The 17,010-nt window shown below is 39.2% G+C and overlaps 1 protein-coding gene across 3 annotated transcripts in view; it reads right to left on the bottom strand.

The window, feature by feature from the left end:
* BMPR1A (bone morphogenetic protein receptor type 1A) overlaps window positions 1-17,010 on the bottom strand; it is an 85,658-nt gene that overhangs the window by 48,766 nt on the left and 19,882 nt on the right. Inside the window, exon 1 of one of the 3 annotated variants that reach the window (XM_052798851.1) lies at window positions 6,293-6,403. The exons of the other annotated variants lie outside the window; for them this stretch is intronic. The gene's annotated coding sequence lies outside the window, so the exon portion shown is untranslated. Of the gene's footprint in view, window positions 1-6,292; window positions 6,404-17,010 lie in introns of those variants that run through there. 3 annotated transcript variants of the gene reach the window in all.

Here is a 17,010-nt window from a genome sequence, read left to right as displayed (position 1 = left end):
AGCATTGCAGCTTTTAGCCCAGAAACAGACAGGAAAGGCTGGCACATGTGAAATCTGCAACTGCAGAAGACAAGATGCTCAGAAGGGCTTACCTTTAAATGAAAATTGACTTACCACAGTTTTTAGAAACAGAAGGGTGCAAATGGCAAATCTTTCTGTGATTAGACATCTCTAACTCAAGTGTGCATTTTAAATGCAAAATTATATGTATTTAAGGAACATAAGTTTGGAAAGTAACTTTAATTAAAGTAACATAACAGTTAAAAGCTATTCAATTGCAATTAAGTACATGATCATACAAGGACTCATTGGACTATGGGTTAAATACTTCACCATTCACTCCAGCTTCCAGTTACTTCTTTCCCGCTCTTTTTACTTCCTCCAGCCACCAGTGCTTCACTTCTGCAGGGTTAGCTGTTCAGCTAATCATACCTTTACTCCAATTTATGAAACAGAACTTGTTTTAAAGTTCCTGTAAATTCTGATCATGTCACAGACATGGGCTAGGGTGATAACAGACAAACACTTCAAACAGAAAATAACAGGGGCAATAACCTTCAGCATCTGACAATTGGGGTGGGAACAAAGGGGAGAAGGAGAAAAGCAGGTGGTGCTAGCAACATGTGTCTGTATGCAGTGTCAAGAGAGTTCACGGCCAGCGGATGGCTCTATTAACCATAGACGGGAGAGGTTTCGTAAGCAAAATTATTCATTTTCAGGTAAACTATAGTCCTAAACAAAAGGCTTTTTGTTAGAAATCTATGCACAAAGAAAATACACTGCAGGCCCAGATGGCAGCCTAGAAGATGTTTCAGTTAACAGTCTCATGACTGCCACTAGAAAATTTAGCCAGAGTTGCCGTAAGCTAGAAAGTCTGAAAAATAGTGAGTATACTGCTTTTAGAAATCTACTATAGCTGTGAAATTTGAGTGGAATTTTAAAGGGAAAGCAGCCATACCAAATTTCCAAATCCTACTTCAAAGTTCATGTCCAAGGATACGCATTTCTTAAGAAAACCTTTTCAACAAATTTACATGTGAGAAAAACCCCACAGTATGCTGGGAAAAGCAAACATCATACCACCTGTGGCACATTTGGGGCTTGGTAGTTTTGTCTGTCAAACAGTTAGGTGTATGAGCAAGAACATCTCATTGAACAAACAGCCCTTCTAAATTCAATGGGACCATTATATGAAATAAAATTAACTGGCTGAACAAGCATATCGCTTTCCAGCCTCTGGACACCAAGTTTTCCAGGTAGTAAGATGAGAAATAACAGCCTGAAATATGTTTCAAGCACATTTATCCAATACTTGAGGCAAGCTAGTTCAAAATCATTCAAAATCGCTGAAGTAAAAATATACCTACATGAAAGCTATTTTAAAAATTAGTTTTATGTCTACATTCCCTTGAGTTTTAATAAACAATCACCAATTTATTCTTGCAAGTTATTAAAAATGCAAGGAATAATACAATATTCTAGCACATCATATGTCATACTGTTCTTCACATCTGTATTACAGTGGTTTGGCCTTTCTATATATCTGGTCAAGACTCTCAAATTACTTCAGGATACCACTGATCTTTCCAGCACTTCCAGGTTGTTCTTGGAAAGCCTAGATTTTGTTGTCTTTGATTACTGCATGGATCCTGTATGGCAGAAAAAATTTGTAATCATTTGTGGGGAGGTTTACAGAACTTCAGAAACACTACCTTGGAACAGTTTGATGAAAATAAGATATCACTTACAGATAATACAGACTTAAACATCAACTGGTCAATTTAAGTACTAATCTAACCTGGCTGGTTGTTTGTGCAGGCAGGTAGAATAATGAGTGCTGCTGCCACTAATGCAAAATGTCTTGATTCACCTTTCATTTACAGTCTGACAGAAGATACAGGACAAATCTGTACAATTAAAAAAAAAAAGACAGCTGCTTTTCTTTAAGTCAGGTCTCCCTCTTTTTAGGAAAAAATTCTTCTCTATCAGAGGCATGCAACCTTCTTCTTACCAAGACAGAATTTTTATTTATTTCATGAATGTTTTTGTAGAAAAGAGACAGTTGCTCTTCCAGGTTCTTAAAGAACTTGTCTACTCAGGAGGTATCAGAGGAGTCTTAACATGTCACATCATTTGGTCCCTTTACATAGAAGGAAAGAATCTGCACCCTAGAACAAGCTGAGCTTTTTCTTCTGAGGCCTTACAATCAAGCAAGCTCACACAGAGACAGAAGGCGCCCTGAAGAGGTAATATGTGAAGAACCAACACACTGCTTCACAGCTAGGCACTCTCCCTCCCCTTGTTACACATTTCTGTTTTCATCATCTGAGCTTCCTGCTGAGGTATAAGTGTTCTACACTATCAAGCTCCTGAAAAATCATTGCCCCAGGGCATATCTAGAAGTATTAGAACCCAAATAAATTCTTGACTGTGCAGTACCAGACAGATAGACAGGATGCATTTTCCAGAATGACATGAATCTGCATAAATCACAACACACCATACTCTCCACAGCATCTAGTGACACAAGGAATTCATTACTGGAGCCATAAGAATCCAGACATAAACCTCCTTTGACCCATAATGAAAGTCTGCGTCAGCCGTAGGGCCCGAAAATTCCATCAGGCTTTTACTTTGCCCTGGCAGATGTAATTTCCTATAATAGCAAGAGTTTAAGCCTCCTGATTTCTTAGAGGGTATCCTGAATATTTTATTTTGGCATACCTAGCTACATCATCTGGAGTCATATGAAGGACTCCACAGCCTGCTGTGCTGGGAAAGCAGGCTCTGCACTCCCAGTGAAGCAGCAGTATTCCTCTCAGTTGTCTTAAATGTTCTTTGTCCAATGAGCCAGTATCTGAAAAATCAGCTGACTCTCCACACTTTGGGGCTAAAGGGAATCTGACAACAGCTCACTGTTAAAAAAAGCGCGGTTATATAGCAGGCCACCCTCAAAGGCAATCCCATCAGCCTGCAGCACTGGTGACGCATCAAAGCCAGACAGTTCATTCAGTGTGGAGAGGTCAAGTCAGAATCTGACTTGCCAAGCTTTGTCAAAAAAACAACTGGGCTAAAGCTTTTGCTGTGCAACTCCTTCTTTCATCATATCCCACAGCTCTCTAAGTATCCAACCGAGTTCTCTAACAAGTACTTTTGCTTTTCAAGAGAGATCTGAAACTCAGCTGTTTTACCTGAACTTTGGGTACTCAACCCAAAGCTCCTCCATCCACAATCTGAACTTCCTCTCAGGATACTGAAGACAGACTGGCCCCACGATTAACAGTCTTCTGCATTTGACAACCCTGAAAACATAAGGCTAGTTGTGATACCATGGACCTCACAAGCCTTCCTGAGTTTCAATAAATTTATCAAAAAATACCTAGGCTCCATGCTGTTTAGCCATCAGGCAAATTTCATAGTCAACTTTCCCAGCATGCTTCAGACCCTTGCTGGGCCCTACTCGCCACCTGGCTAATAGGTTGCCTTGCATGGATGGAAGCAACAATAAAATTTGATCACTTGGCACACAGACCCAGAGGCGTGCATTCTTATCATAATGCCAATCCTGGGAATGTTGCCCAGACTTCAATTTCTCTCTGACAAAAGAGCCAATGAAATCTAGCTTCTGCCTGTGCCGCGGCTTGTATTAGACCTCATTTTGATAGGTGATCCTCTTCTCCTCCCCTCTAAGATTCCTGCAAAAGGTCAAGTATTTCTTCAATTTGTCTTTTACAGAGTAATTCAAACTGTGAGAAACATTTTCAGTAACCCTTTGATTTAAAAAAAAAAAAGTTCTGCCACAACTTTAAAATCCCATGGACTTGGGCACTACCAAAATACTACAGAGCAAACATGATTCCAAAACTGCACTAATGTTCTATCACATTGACTTATACCTCTTTGTGCGTGTGTAGGATTAATATCTGGTTTCTTTCATTTTTAAATTGAACCACAGTGTGGTGGGCTGACCCTGGCTGGACCCCAGGTGCCCACCAAAGCTGCTCTATCACTCCCCTCCTCAACGGGACAGGGGAGAGAAAATGTAACAAGAGGCTTATGGATTGAGATAAGGACAGGGAGAGATCACTCAACCAATTACCATCACAGGCAAAGCAGACTTGACTTGGGGAAATTAGCTTCATTTGTTACCAATAAAACCAGAGTAGGATAATGAGAAATAAAACCAAATCTTAAAACACCTTTTCCCCCACCCCTCCCTTCTTCCCAGGCACAGCTTCACTCCCAGATTCTCCACCTCCCCCCCAGCAGCACAGGGGGACAGGGGAATGGGGGCTGGGGTCAGTTCATCACACGTTGTCTCTGCCGCTCCTTCCTCCTCAGGGGGAGGACTCCTCACTTTTCCCCTGCTCCAGCATGGGGTCCCTCCCACGAGAGACAGTCCTCCATGAACTTCTCCAGCTTCCCATGGGCTGCAGTTCTTCACAAACTGCTCCAGCATAGGTCCCTTCCACAGGGTGCAGTCCTTCAGGCACAGACTGCTCCAGCATGGGTCCCCCATGGGGTCACAAGTCCTGCCAGAAAACCTGCTCCAGCGTGGGCTCCTCTCTCCACAGATCCGCAGGTCCTGCCAGGAGCCTGCTCCAGCGCGGGCTTCCCACAGGGTCACAGCCTCCTTCGGGCACCCACCTGCTCCGGCGTGGGGTCCTCCCCGGGCTGCCGGTGGATATCTGCTCCACTGTGGACCTCCCTGGGCTGCAGGGGGACAGCCTGCCTCACCATGGTCTTCCCCACGGGCTGCAGGGGAATCTCTGCTCCGGTGCCTGGAGCATCTCCTCCCCCTCCTTCTTCACTGACCTGGGGGTCTGCGGGGTTGTTTCTCTCACATCTTCTCACTTCTCTCTTTGGCTGCAGTCTCTGTTGTGCAGGGTTTCCCCCCCTTCCCCCCAAATCTGCTATCCCAGAGGCACTACCACCATCGCTGACGGGCTCGGCCTTGGCCAGTGGCAGGTCTGTCTGGAGCCGGCTGGCATTGGCTCTGTCAGACATGGGGGAAGCTTCTAGCAGCTTCTCACAGAAGCCACCACAGCAGCCCCCCCACTACCAAAATCTTGCCATGCAAACCCAATACACATAGCCTTGCAGAATTATATTAAACACAGCTTGTGGGGTTGGTAACTTCTGACAAGGAACAGAGGTGACAGGAACACATAGTTGGGAATGAGAAAACCTCTCCAAGGAGACCACTGCCTTCAGCCACCCACTAAGTCAGTGCCATCACCTCAACAGCTCTGAACACATGGAAACATGACGGCACCTTTAAGGCAACCAGGAGACATGTCAGACATGCCCCCCCCAAATGGTTAAAGGCCTTCACCATGAGCAGACTTGTTGGGCACATAAGTTTTTCTACAGAAAATGATGTGGACTACACCCTAACATTCAAGAGAGTAAAATAACACTTCTGGAGGAACCAACACAACATATGCCGGAGCTCAAAAAATTACTTTTTCATTCAGATATGAGAATACAAACATATCTAGAAATTTTTGGCAGTTTAAACAGACTTCAAGTACTAAGCATCCTTACAATTAATGTTCTTCTAAAAATTGTAACATCACTTACTAGCTCAAAAGCATTCCTTTGCAAAAGCAAAATAAACACCTATGTCTCTGTCATAACTCCGTCTTTCACAACAGAACACTCAAAGTATGAATGCATTCCCCTATTGGATCTGACAGACAAAAAACTGTTGAAGGTCAGTCATCAGGCATTTTAGTTGTCAGTGATAAGAACTATTTAAAAAGAATATGGAAACCTTAAGGTCCAGAAGTTAGTAGCTGGCACAGAGACAGAGTTAACTTTTTTTTTCCCCCTGGAGCTACAAAAATGCACATATTCTATAAAATGGCCTGTACCAAAACCAAAATCCTATTGGCATTCGAGGCACAAAAGCACAGAATTCTTGCCTTGCTCAATAAAATCTGTTTAAGTTCTGCTAAAACATATAAACCTTAAAATTTGCATTTGTTTCCACTATTGTAAAGTGAAATGAAAGAATCGGTCAACCATCATTAAATCTTAAAATCGGCAGTGACTACAAAAGCAAGGGAAGTACATTTAGATGAAATTCATGCAGCATGCATCATATCAAGAACTTAGAGAAAAGCGCTTGTCGTTATACACTAAACCCGAAATTGATGTAATCCCTAGTGATAAAAGCACTACAATGCATACTTTATTTTCCATAACTGATTAGTCATAGTTTAATCAACACTAGAATTATATTAAAATGTATTGCAAAGTGTTTTCCTTCTGCCTAGTTATGACTTACCAATACTGCTTTGGGAAAAACTGACTACAATAAGGATGCTCAAATAGGAAGCAGATGTGGCGGCTTAGAATGCTGCAAAAGATCTGTGCATCCTTTGGAGATTCCAGCTGTTGACAATCATCTGTATAAGGATATATAAATATAAATACATAAAGCTTGGTTCCCAGTAGGCCCATCCATAGTCCCCAGAATACAACCTCATTTCTGTGAAATAGCGATAGGACATTTGGAGAATAACCAAACTCCCCCAAAAAGTCTTCAGAAGAGACAACCAAGCACAGGAGTCTTTTGCAGACAACAGCTTTCAGCTAAAGATAAAAGACATTACATCCAGTCTCCTGCTCTCTTTAACGTCAATAACTATACAATACTGTATGACAAAAAAAAAGGCATATAAAAATATTTCAAATTATTCTAGACAACTTCAGAATTCATTTGGTCCAAGTGTAGTATCTAAAATTTAGGTATTTCCATGGTCTATACATTAGATCTTTTTGGATAAAACTTCAGAAAGTCATAATCTGATATTCTTCTAATGCACAATGTTCCACATGGTTATCTAAAGGGATGTTCCAGCTTTCCACAATTAACTGATATTACAGAAACAACTGTAAGTCTTTGGCAGAGAAGATACAGAACTAAAAGTTTCATCATTTGTCGTAATGCAATGGTACAAAACCCCCTTTCTATACATAAGGAAAAGTGAGAAAGAATGCTCTATAATCCAGAAAACCGTATGAAATTACCTTGATAGTGTTCAATGGTATCTGATCAAGTGGACTGAACTTTCCTTCATCTGTTCAAAAAAACAGGGTAGTACTCTTCTTGATACAATAAGACTGATTTGTTATTCAGACAACTGTTAGTCCCATCGCCACAAAACACAGTCATTTTTTTTTGCCAAAGAGGTTACATGTTAGAAAAATATATATATAACAACTCAAAAGTAAGCTATAATTATGGAATCAGAAGTCCTTCATTAAGAAGTTTGCACTAGGGACTTATTCCTGCATACTTGGTCCCTGAAATGTCTTCAAACATTGTTATTTCAGAAAAAAATGAATTAGGGGAATTAGAAGAAAAATCCTAAGTAATAAAGCAAACTGGATATTGCTGTAGGATCTCAGAAGATATGACTGTAAAAAGGATTTCCATCCTTACCAATTGCATGATGATACAGAACTCGATTTGCAAGCCTAAATTCAGGCTACCACAGCCTCAACTTCTGCTCCAGCTGAGGTGAACAGTTTAGAGTAAGGCAAAGCTGCATTGTGTAGGAAGTAATACACATGGGTAGTTCACTGTAGAGACTAAGCTGCTCAAAAATCCTCAGCCATTTCAGCTATTAAGTCTAACAATTACACATTCAGAACGCTTCAATGCTATACTGCCTGTAGTTCTTTGGCCATCAAGTCACGGACCCTTTCAAATCAACCTGAGATTTCTAATGACAGATTTGAGACAAAAAAAATGCTACATACAGAATTACCTCAAGGGTTCAGACAAACACAGGGCAGGAAAACTCAGCACCAAGTTCTTGGACATGCTGTATAGTTACCTAAATATCTAATCTGGCCTCTCGCATTTCCTACCAGTTTATATATTCAGAAGTAACGGTAAAGCATTCCAGTTCATCTCATCTCAAATTCTCTTCTCCAAATACACAGGACTACTGGTGCCCTCATCAAGGATCTGAAAGAAAACTAAGTTTTGGGTTTTTTTTAAAACCCACAATGAAAAAAAATTGTAGTAAATACTAGTGACAGGCCACTTACAGAGAACAATACAGATCTCTTCCGGCTAACTGCCTGAGAACAGGTTCATTTTATATAGCAAAACCACCTTCTGTAAAAGATGGACGGTATCCCGAAAAAAAGGACTTTAAAAAGAATGGCTAAATTAAATCCATAGCTTCTTCAGCCAGGGAGAGGTTTTTGTCAACAAAGCTCTACAGGCACCAGAGGTGTGCTACCACCCGAGCTAAAAAGCACCCATCTGCTTAAGTCTGCTGAGAACTCCAACACGCGTGGTATTCTGCACATATGTAACTTTAACCACTCTGACAATGCTGACGTATGCTAACAAACTTAACTGACAGATATTTTCCTTCAGACACATTTTAATATACTAATATAGAAGTTAAAGCACCATCCTACAAGTGTTCTAAGATAGACCTGATGAGTACAAGTGATCATCCTCTGCTGCATTTGCTAAACACATGTCACTTTAGAGAGATGAGCACAAGGCTCATGGAAGAAGGGGCAAAAGGGAGAAAACAAGCATAAATTGGTTTTTAGCCAATTAAGCATACTTGGGGTGGGAGAAGACTCCTGAAATATGACCATGTATTTTTAATACATGCTTTGTAGCAAAATACACTCCAGCCAAGAAGTTGTTTTATTCTTGGGAGGTAGAGAAAGTAGGTTAGACTTCACTGTGTTTTCCAGAATGGCGTAAGGAATAATATAAAAGCTTTTCCACCAACATTGAGACACACCATCACGGAAATATGTACATTTGTGATAGTGACATTGTTCAGTAACATTTTTGAAAATTTCATGTTTATTTTAGTTCTGGAAAGCTTGCCCTGCTGCAAGAAACTTAAGATACTTGACATTGTTGCTTTAATGTGACTTCTAACAAAAAAAAGGAAGGAAAAAGACAAAACAAACCCCTCTGACACTAGCAGCTTTTCCTATTTAGTGGAGGCACAAGAGCCAGCAGCTGACATTTGAATCTTATCTAAATTTAAACAGGAAATACACTTTAAGGACTTATCAATTATAGACTGATTCACCCATGACTGCAGTGGATTCTTTATTGCGAGAAGGCTGCTAAAGGCATACTGGATATATTACAGTTCAATGCATTTACGGCACACTGGAGTAGGCATTTATATGGGTTCGCTTTTGCCCTGAAGTCCACAAACAGAGAACAATCTCAAGTAAAATTCCTCAAACCTGAAAACGCCACGCACACCTCCGCTCAAACTAACCAAGCAGAGCTCCCCAGGTACAGGATCACTTTGAATTTAGCGGAGACAAAGTTCCATTGCACAGAGCATGAACCATCACAGAGAGATCTTTTATCTTTCCAGCACTGTCCCATTTGTTGCTAATTAATGATACTTAAACTTTAAAAAAACTCCAAACAAACTAACTTTGAAAAAAGATGAAAGTAGAGCTATTTCAGATGTATACGTTATTACACCCTGTAATGTATATTATACAGGCAAAACTGCAGCTAAATATTTTAACCTACTATACTAGCCTATAGAGCAGCTGCCTCCTCCTCCTAAGCAACTTATGGAACCGTTTATAAAATAGCAATCAATACTGTGAAATTTAGGGGGAGGCAACAAAGACTTCCATATAAGGTTGTCGGATTATCCTATCTCATATGTTTCTGTGTTTTAATCTTCTGTAACACAGAATACAGACTATACTTAGCACTACTCAAAGATTCAGAGAAAAGGGCCCAACTGCAGATGAATATGTCTTGGGCTCTAAAGAAATTCAGCCTCATCGAGGTGTATGCTCAAGTGACAAACTTGCATATGACTTGCAAACCTCACCAACAGGAGCATTCCTTAGAATACTTTCATACTTTAAATAGATAATAACAATGCAACTGAAGCGTCAGTCTTCAGGTAGGCCTTTTCAGCCTAACATCATTCCCACCAAACTAGAAAGCCATTGAATTTCCTTACTCCTTGCAGAAACAAATTTCAGCCCAGTAATGACTTATTGGAACTTCAGCATTCCCTGTTTGACAAGAATGCAAGAGACTTGCAAGTGTTGATAGATTTCAACACTGGATAGTTTCCTACAGTATTCACTGAAAATAGAAAAGAATCCCAGTTCAGGGTAGCAGCTTCCTTTTTCAGGTGAAGAAAGGTGAAAGGCTATCCAAGAGCAAATTGAAAGTTAACAACAGAAAAAAGTCAGTTTTTCCTGAAGTGTTTTATAAAGGATTGGTTATTTACATTTTGCCTCTGTTTTCTTTTTACAGCAAGGTACATCAATTAAAACTCCCATATATATATACCATATAATTAAACAAGGTTATAAAAGGAAGAGATATATACACACTATCACGACCACTTTTGCTTGTTCAAATCTGAAATGCAATTGTTGGAACAAACAATTGCGGGAAAAATGTACAGGTTATATATTTAAAATTTGTAAGATTACATGTCTTACAAAGCCAAGAAAGAACAAGTTCAATATTACAATGTTTTTAAAATGCAAAAGAACATTAAGAAATGTTATTTATGTAGCCCCTTCCTTACAGAAACAACACAGAATGTTAGGAAGGGTGAAACTATCTTCCACCTTGTTATAAGTAGCTTTGAAAATCACTAAAATTGACACAGAATTACATAGTCATGCAGCAGCAGGCTCCATTTATAGGAGTATCTTTCACATTGCCCCATAGAAGTACACAGCCTTCCTAACTATCAGCCCTACCAACTCAACGCAGGGTCAAAAATGGGTTACTTTCTTGGGATTGCATGAACTGTGGAAGATTCTGCAAAAGATAGTATATATCCCAGATATGTCCCTGCATTTACTGCAAGTGATTTATCGAAGTATACACGACTGCAAGTCAGGAAACAGCTGTCAAGCACAGAAGGAAGATTAGAAAGTCTGACTTGGTTCTGCTGGCTCTACAAGAGTCACAAGATAAAACAATAAAAGTTACTGAAGTGAGCAGAAATAAATTAATATGTTTAAACAGAAGTTCTGCTGAATAAAAGCAGTACTCTTGCACATTCCTTCTCACATTAGTATATTCTCAAAACTAAAATAGAACAAATATTTGAGTATATTTAAACAAAACCACACAACAACTCAATAACAAGCTTATAGCTCTTTATATTTAAAAAGAAAACAGAACTTGAAAGATCTAAGCAATGCAACTAGATATTGATCAAAGCAGCATGCAATCATATTCTGGCAGTCACTAGAGCAGATGCCTGCCACTAGTGTAATATAAGCATCTCCATAACCTAACTCATCTTTATTTAGAAAGAAAAAGAGTATCTGGGGTAGGAACAACAGAAAAAAAAAGTTTGAAGTTGCAGGAAACCCAAGAAAAGGTGAGCTCAAGATGTTGTAATATATCTTGCTTGTGCATGTATGTCTGGAAGTCAGGTGAGACCCAGAAATTGTGAAGTTCATTAAAATACAGGATGTCTGTCTCTAATAAACTAGAAAGTTATATGTTAATTCAGTGATCTGATTAAATCAGTTTTAGACTGTCAAACCACCAAAACCCCATGTAGATCAGACTACATGGGTCTTGGCCTTTCCTAAAACCGGAGAAGGGAATGGGGAACATAAGGAGGAAACAATGATGACGTGGGACACAGGTATGCATGACCCAAAACAAAAACTCCTAACAGTGTCCTTGACTAGGACTGCTAACTCTTGCCAAGGCTTGCAAAGGCATAAAACAGCCTCAGGTTATTTTGTGTTTCCTGAGCCAACTTGGGAGGGAGAGGGGGCAACCCCCCCAATACATATACTTCAAGATACAGCTCAAAAAGCTTAAAGATTCAAGCATTCAAGAATTCTTCTGATGAATGAAGAGCTTGTGAGCTTTCCATGTCTACACGCTCGCTCAGGGAAAAGGTTTATCTCTTTGTCAACAGAACCTAATGCATTGCAATTTGTACAATGACAGTATCAGTTCTTCTATGCACAGTCCAGCAAACTGGTTTGGGGGAGGTGGGGTCTTCTTGGCTGGTTGTGTGTGGGGTGTTTTCTTTTGTTAAATAACCTGAGACCTGCTCGTAGTTCCTCCTTGTTAAAAGCAGCAAAATATTTGCAAGTTATCTCAAGGGGAACATTCTTAGATACTGAAAAAATAGCAGCAGTTTGGATATGTAATTCTTACCACACTACTTGTAACTTGATCCTAGAATTGACAAACTGAAAAGGAGATTCAGAACCCTACCACCTGCCGCTGGGAGGGAAAAAAAAAAGAGGGGGGAAAAAAAAAAGAAAAGAAAAAAAAAAAAGACTGCTGGTCATTTGAAAACTGCATGATCAAGACACTCTTAAAGATACAGAGTATCTTACACCAAATACAGGAAAAACAGTAGCAGCATGAAGCATATATACCCTTCTGTTCAAGTTCATAGATGAGACTTTCAAAAGTGTATCAACAGGAGGAAGAACAACAAGATTTTACCCTCCATCAGCTTCAAAGGTCAAAACCAAAAGTTTATCAGCAATGTATACAGAAAGGCATCTTAAATAACTGAAAATATTTATAATTTGAATGGGATGAAGAGGAAGGAGACTGTTTAGTATAATGAAAGAGGTAAGAAAACAATGTGGAGAGAGAACAGCTTTGTTTTAGCTACTGCTCCTCTCCAGACAGAAGCTAGAATACTCCAGAATTCAACCTAGCTGTACAGTGAGGGAAGTACTCACCCCAAAGCTCCTCAGCCCTGCCATGCTGCTTCAGGTGCACTGACTCTACAGAGCAGCATCTGAAAAAGCAAATTATCTACTGCACATCTAGTAATGACAAACAACTTTTTTCATTATTGCACAGTAATAGTACATTATTTTTCTACATGTCTTTCAGCACCTGGATTATTTTAAAAAATATTTTCTACATTTTTTTTAAATAGTAATTTTAGGTTTTTACAATTCTTACACTCTTTAGTTAAATGCTCTTTCTTTCATGCGGTTGTAAATGAAGTTTTCACAGCGTAAGCTCTAACTTTGTATCTAAAGTTGGATGGATTTTGACCAGCTACAAGGGCTTCTTTTTGCTTAAAAGCATGACAGGATACAGCATTAAACAGAAAAGCCCATTTAATACTTTAGACTGTCCTGATGTTTTTAGGACAAATAATCGTGTGAAACGGCAATTATATGGCACCACCAGGGTATGCAGCTACCACTGAAAAGTAGATAAAGAGCTTTCCAAGCCACTGTCAGCAACAGTGAATTGTTTATGGAGAATCTAGGAACTACTGAATTCATGATTTCTGCTACCGCAGTACCAAGAAACACCACACAACAATTATAACGGGAAGTTGCCTATAATCTGGTATTATCTTTATTACATTTATCTTATTTTCTTTATTTTATCCTCCTTAAAAAGGCTTCCTCTGATGCTATTCAGTTTATGTGCTACTAAAACATAATCAACTTTTTATATGAGAAAGTATTCAAATACAGTAATTACAAAGAATGTATCAGGGGAGGAAAAATTTTCACTTCTTTCATTAGCTAATCTTCTGCAGGAGCACCTCTACTTTCTGACAGTAATAATATTTAAATTGATCATTCAAATTTAAATGATACACACACAAAAAAAAAACCCAACCCCAAAACCAAAAGACAAGGAAGAAAGCCCTAAATTCCAAAGAATTCCAAGGAAATAGACTGGTTTTTAAAGCCCGAGGAAAACACAACAAAACAAAAAAAAATCCAACCTAATGAAAAAATAGTTGTATTTGCCTGACAGTTTCTTGAGTTTTCTTTGATAAAACTACAGCCATATTTGAGAAAGCTTTCCAGTTCACAGATCTGTTCTATTTCTTATTGATGTTGCAATAAATTTTAATTAAAAACGATAACAAAGAGGAAAACATCAAATGCACAGTTCTAAATGAAAGCCAAGAAAGATACTAAATGCTTGTATTTCCACCTTCTAATGATGTTTGGGGGAAAAAAACAGGCTATAGAAAAGAAGTAACACTTGCACAATTGCTATCAATGCACAATGTAAACAAATAAAGGAACATGGGGACAAACTTTTTAGCAGGGCCTGTTGCAATAGGACAAGGGGTAATGATTTTAAACTAAAAGAGCGTAAATTCAGACTAGATAAAAGGAAGAAATTTTTTACGATAAGTGTGGTGAAACACTGGAACAAGTTGCCTAGAGAGGTGGTAGGTGCCCCATCCCTGGAAACATTCAAGGTGAGGTTGGATGGGGCTCTGAGCAACCTGATCTAGTTGAAGATGTCCCTGTTCCTTGCAGGGCGGTTGGACTAGGTGAGCTTTGGAGGTCCCTGTCAACCCAAACTATTCTATGATTCTATGAATATTCTGGTTTCGGGCTTACAAGTAAACATGACTTGCAAGCTAACACTGGTCCTTTGAAATTATCTTCATACGTTTATATATGTGCAGTAAAGAAATTGTCATTTTCAAACAGTCAAAATTGAAAGAAGTAGTAACAAGAGGATAGGCTAAGAGATCTTACTTAATGCCAATACACAGCTGATATTTGGAAAATATACAAAGAACAGGTGAAAAAGATTTTCACCTTTAGTATTCGGGAAATTTTCTCTAGTTTAGTAATCTGCCTTAAGGTTTCTGGTCCTCCACCAAGTTCCAACGTGGTTTAACAATTTGATTTAAAAATTTAAAACAAAAAGCATTCTGTTGAGTGGAGTGATAACATTCACATTAGATAACATAGCCAAGAAAAATCCAACTGGAAAAAGAATGTAATGATTTACTTGTGCAAGACTTGCAGATAGCCAGACCACCAATTCAAAACCTGTCAGACTTTATTATATATTATTACAGAAAAATTATCATTGTCCTTTCTTGAGTTTGAAAACCTGACGTGCATCGACTTATGCTGAAAACAATTTGCTGTCAGTTTTAGATTATATCTATATAAAAATCACTGCTTACAGGCCAACAGTTCAACCTATAGCCATTTCATATCCTACCTCACAAAAGGAAGGAAGAAAACTACTTTTAGTTCACTTCAAAGTAAACTCCCCCCTTCTAAGTCCTATGATAAGATTTTAACATTTGCAGAAAAATCATGGGACTCACAAGAAGTACGTTAAGAGTTACTCCTTTGCTGGCAAATTGTTTCTCATGTTTGTGAGCCACTGCCAAATCTAACACTGACAGAAGAAACACTTCAGAACTTCAACATTTTTTAAAGTCTTTCCATTGTTTCAAATATGCTCTTAGAAACAAACAACATTTAACATCCTTCTTATTATGTTATCTTTCCCAGGTCACAAACACCCATAATTTTAAAAAAACATACGTAGTAACTGCTGTAGCACAAGACTGCATTCAGTTACTTTTGCCAATACAAATGCTAAGGTTTAAAATAAAATACAAGCCCAAATCTATTTAGACAACTAAGTGGTCAGACAAAAAAAAAAAAAAAAAAAAAACCAAACCAAAAAAAACCCCAAACCCAACAAAAACGCTAGGCATCCACCCAATAGCTCAATAGCTCCCACTGACAAAATATTCGGATTGAGATTTTCAGATAGCCTGTAGCACTAAGCCATTTGGCAGCTCTCCTGCCTCAGTTTTCTGTATAAAGATGGACTTAAATCAGGGAATAGAACACTACCACAAATGGGGGATAAACAGAAAGGATAGTCCACATAGTTCTTCATGCCCCAACCTAGACCTTTAGAAAGTTAGAATGCAGGCCATCGGAAATAAACAAACCTTAACTACAAGTAACTAATTTTAGAAGTGAATTGAAAAAAAAAAAAAAATTCTGTGAAGTGTCCTTTTAAAGAAAGATCTACTAGAAAAGCCCACCAATCTGACCCTAAAAAAGGGGCCATCACTCAGCGCCACATCTATTAGCTGAGTTCTTCCCTCAACTGTGAAACAAAAGGAAGATGGTGGTACACTTGCAAACTATACACTGAAGTTCCAGTTTTCATTTTAACCCCTGGTACACAATACAAATCAAATTTAACCACTGCAGCCAGATAAACTAACATGACTAGTGTTGAACCAGGTCAAGTAATTTTTACCTCTGTACTCCATTCACTAACTCAGTTGAGTAAAATGATGCCAATTAAAAAGGACCAACCAAGCAACCCATTAGACTGGGTTAGAAATCAGATGAGAGACAAACTGTCAGAGCTCCAGAGGAAGACAAGGTGACCACTTCACATGAATAGGCAACCGCACATATCCAAGTTGATGTCAGCTAGAACCCTAACAACTCTCAGAGGTTGGAAGAGACCTCTAGAAGTCACTTAGTCGAACCTGCTGCCCAACACAAAGCCAAATTCAAAGGTAGGTTAAGTTGCTCAGGACTTTGTCCAGTAGTATCTTGAACACATCCAAGAGTGGCAGTTCTACAGCCTCTCTCAGCAACATGCCCCAGTACGTCACCATTCTTTTTTTTTAATCCAGTAAGAAATTACCTTGCTGTAACTTGTAACCACTAATTTATCATCCTTTCAACATACGCTCCTGGGAAGACTCTAGCTCCACCTTCTCTAAAACCCATCAGGTAGCTGAAGACAACAAACAGATCATTTCTCAGCCTTCTGCAGGCTGAACAAACACACCTGGTGTTCAGCAGCCCCTCTGCTGCAGGCCATGCAATCATCAGTCTCTCTTTTGTACTGGGGGACCCAGACCTGGAAGACCGAGCCTGCAGCCTGCTGGCTATGATTTCTGTTCTAATTCAGCAGGACAGCGAGCCAAAACCAAAAGGTTTAGTCTTAATCCCACTATTCTCCCCGCAGTTGCAGACCAGAGCTAGTACCCCATGTAACCAAAGGACGAGGTTCCTCAAATAACTGATGTGATGGTTTTGGCGTTGGGATTTTTTGTTTGGTTTTGTTTTTCAATAGGTTGGATTTCTGACAGATCAGGACAATGAAATGACTTAACCTGGTCACCACAATTGCTACATGGAATATAACAAAAGAAGTGAAAGGCGCAGAACCACCCATTA

The sequence above is a fragment of the Harpia harpyja genome, chromosome 10 (genome assembly GCF_026419915.1).
Source record: "Harpia harpyja isolate bHarHar1 chromosome 10, bHarHar1 primary haplotype, whole genome shotgun sequence".
Taxonomy (NCBI): domain Eukaryota; kingdom Metazoa; phylum Chordata; class Aves; order Accipitriformes; family Accipitridae; genus Harpia; species Harpia harpyja.
This window is presented reverse-complemented; position numbering and strand designations above follow the sequence as displayed.